Source organism: Gossypium hirsutum, chromosome D13, assembly GCF_007990345.1.
Source record: "Gossypium hirsutum isolate 1008001.06 chromosome D13, Gossypium_hirsutum_v2.1, whole genome shotgun sequence".
Lineage (NCBI taxonomy): Eukaryota > Viridiplantae > Streptophyta > Magnoliopsida > Malvales > Malvaceae > Gossypium > Gossypium hirsutum.
This window is the reverse complement of record NC_053449.1, coordinates 35,880,607-35,884,181: the sequence shown is the minus strand read 5'-3', so window position 1 is coordinate 35,884,181 and position 3,575 is coordinate 35,880,607. Positions and strand designations below refer to the sequence as shown.

Sequence of the window (3,575 nt, the reverse complement as noted above, 5' to 3'; positions counted from 1 at the left end):
GATAGGCCAATTCGAGAGCATGTGTGCCTATCTTAGTGAAGTTGAATCTTGGAATAGTTAGGCCACAAATTCAACCTCCTCACTTTGATGTAAAACCTATAATGTTTCAGATGCTTCAATCAATTGGTCAGTTTGGTGGTTTTCCAACTGATAATCCCAGATTGCACTTGAGACTTTTCTTAGAGGTCTGTAATTCTTTCAGATAGCAAGGTGTCCTTGAAGATGTTGTAAAACTCAAATTGTTTCCCTATTCTTTAAAAGATTGTGCTAGAACATCGCTTAACGCTTTATCATCTAGAATAGTAGAATCATGGAATATCTTTGTGAAAGATTTCTGCTACAATATAACCCACCCAATATGAATGCCAAACTGAGAAATGGCATAACATCTTTCAAGTAACTAGAGGATGAAACATTGTATGAAGCATGGGAAAGGTTCAAAAATTTTCTTAGGAAATGTTATATGCATAGATTTCAGCATTGGACCCAAATGAAGACTTATTCCAACACGTATAGCCCTAGTTAGAAGCAATACCTAAACTTTGGGTGGAACAATCAATGAGTCAAAAATTCCAACACGACTATTAACCCAATGCCATGAATTTTCCACTTGGTTTCAATTAGTCTATATCACCTCAACAACGAGCTTAAGAAAGACAGACATCATCTTCTTTCTCATCTATTAAGTCTCTACTGAAGGAGTATATGGCCAAGAATGATGTTGTGATCAAGAGCCAAGCATCATCATTACGAGCTTTAGAGAATCAAGTAGGTTAGATAGCTAATGCTTTGAACTCAAGAACACACGGAACTTTTTCTAGTGATACCAAGAATGTAATATCACATGGGAAAAAACATTGTAAAACAATCACTCTTAGAAGTGGCACATAGCTAGATAGATTTTTCAAGAATGTTGTTCCTAAATCAGTTAATTCAGAAACAATTACAAGCAAAACCCTTGAACAACCCAAGAAGAGCACCACAACTGAGAAAAATAGACTAAGCAATGCTAAAGGAAACTCAGATAGCACTATTGAACACAATGCCCAGGCAAAATAATCATTACAACCTGAAGTTCACCCATCCCCACAATTTCCCTAATGCTTTCAAAATCACAAATAAGACCAACATTTTGCGAAATTCTTGGATTTCCTTAAGCGACTTCACATCAATATACCTTTAGTGGAAGTCTTGGAGCAAATGCCTAACTATGTCAAGTTTGTGAAAGACATAATTTCAAAGAAGAGACATAGTCATACTCACTGAAGGGTGCTCTACTATGTTGACAAATAAATTGCCTACAAAGTTAAAGGACCCACAAAGCTTTACAATACCTTGCTCAATTGGCAACCAATATGTTGGGATGACTTTGTGTGATTTAGGAGCGAGCATAAGTCTTATGCCCATGTTTGTGTTCAAAAAGCTAGGAATTGGAAGCAAGATCTACCACTGTAACCTTGCAATTGGCATATCGATCATATGCACACCTAGAAGGTAAAATCGAGGATGTCCTGGTAAGGGTAGATAAATTCATATTTCATATTGATTTCATTGTGTTAGACTGTAAAGCTGACAAATATGTGCCTATTGTTCTACGTCGACTGTGATTGATGCTTAAAAGGGAGAATTATTGTGAGGATGAATGATCAACAGATCACTTTTAATGTTTTCAAGGCTTTGAAATGTGCTAATAATATTGAAGAGTGTCATGTAGGGGTGAGCATTCGATCGAATCGAATCGAAAATTTTCGAGTTAATCGAGTTTTCAAATCTCATTTTATCATCCTAACTTTATTTGAAGTTTTCCCGAATCGAGTCGAGTGAGATGGAATTCGAATCGAATCGAATCGAATATATTTGTTCGAGTTAAATTTTAAAAAATAATTTTGGGTCCCTGTAACCATTGTCACCCATCGTAATAAAATTTGTCCACCTTAATCAAAATTTTTATTAACTTTCATCACTTCATAATTTATTTATTATTTTTTATATATAGATTAGCTTCTTTGCTTGCTTAGTTGTTTCAATTATCTTCAGATTCTTGTCACTATGTATTTTAGAATTAAAAAATATATTAAATGTAAAAATATGATTTTTAATAAAAGTTATTTTAAAAATAAAATATGAAATTGATACCAATATAAAATTTTAACACGAATATTTTATGGCATAATTAATAATTCAATTTTAATATAAATATTCAATAAACAATTTAATAATATAAATAATATAAAATGTAAAATTTAATTTAATAATATAAATAGTAGATATAAATAAAATTATTACTATTTATGTTTAGTGATTTTTTTTGGATAATTTTGATTTTTTATTTGAGAGTAAAGGGTGAGAAGTAAAAGTTTAGGGGGAAATTAAAAATTTTTGGAGAATAAAAGTTTGAGGGAAAGTAAATAGATGGAGGGAAAATATTAAAAAAAATTGGAGGGGGAAGGGTTTGGGATAGATGGGAGGGGATGGGAAGGGAATAAAAGTTTTAGGGGAAAAGTGGGAGGAAGTAAAAATTTTTGGGGAAAATAAAAGGTTTTGAGGGTTTTTGGGAGTAAAATTTTGAGAAAAAATAAATGGGAGGGTAAAATTTTGGTGGGAAATGGATTTTGGGGGGTTGGGAGGGGAGGGGAATAAAAGTTTTGGGGGGAAAGTGGGAAGGAGTAAAAGTTTTGACGGAAAAGTAAAAAAGTTTGGGAGTTTGGGGTAAAAATGTAAAATATTATAGTTTGATATTCGAATTATTCGAATTATTCGAGTTATTCAAATTCGAAAACTCAACTCGATTCGAACTCGAAATTTGAAAAAAAAATTCGAGTTGATTCGAATAACTCGATTAACTCGAATAACTTGATTCGTTTAACTCGAAATTCGAATTTTATTTCGATTTTTTCGAGTCGAATTGAGTTTTGCTCACCCCTAGTGTCATGTTGTCAGTTTGTTAGATTCCATTGTGGAAGATAAATTTGAGAAAGAATACCATGACAAAGAGCATAGTGAATCAGATTCAGTTGATATTGATGATGAAGAGCCATTAGGACATCATAATGAGTTACTGGAATCCAAACCAATTGTTGATAGGCTTGGAAAGGGGTTTGAAACATTAGATTTATCTACTTGAACTTTCAACCCTTCTAAATTGTCTATAGAAAAACCACCCACCTTATATTTGAAACCTTTACCGTCACAATTAAAGTATACATATATAGGAAATGATTACATGCTACTCGTGGTTGTGTCTGTTGAGTTGACTAATGAGCAAGAGGTTAAGTTGTTAGTTGTGCTTAAGAAATTCAAAAAGTCATTAGGTTGGACAATTGTAGATAATAAAGAAATTGAAAATTTTTGCTGAAAGACTGCCATGACAATTCTCTTGAGCAGCAAATGAAGTTCAACCCCATTATGAAAAAGGTGGTGAAGAAGAAGATGATCAAATGGTTGGATGCTAACATTATTTACCCAATCTCTGAGAGCTCCTAGGTGAGTCTAGTTGAATGTATGCCAAAGAAGGTAGGTGCCACCTAACCAAAAACTTTCTTCAACAATGCTGCTGCATCGAAATATGACAACAA

At 33.1% G+C, this 3,575-nt stretch overlaps 1 non-coding gene across 1 annotated transcript; it reads right to left on the bottom strand.

Moving 5' to 3' along the window:
* Nucleotides 1-367: 367 nt before the first annotated feature.
* Nucleotides 368-474, bottom strand: LOC121225954 (small nucleolar RNA R71). The gene has a single exon (XR_005923857.1). It is a non-coding gene; the product is annotated as a small nucleolar RNA R71 (small nucleolar RNA).
* Between the last annotated feature and the right edge of the window lie 3,101 nt (nucleotides 475-3,575).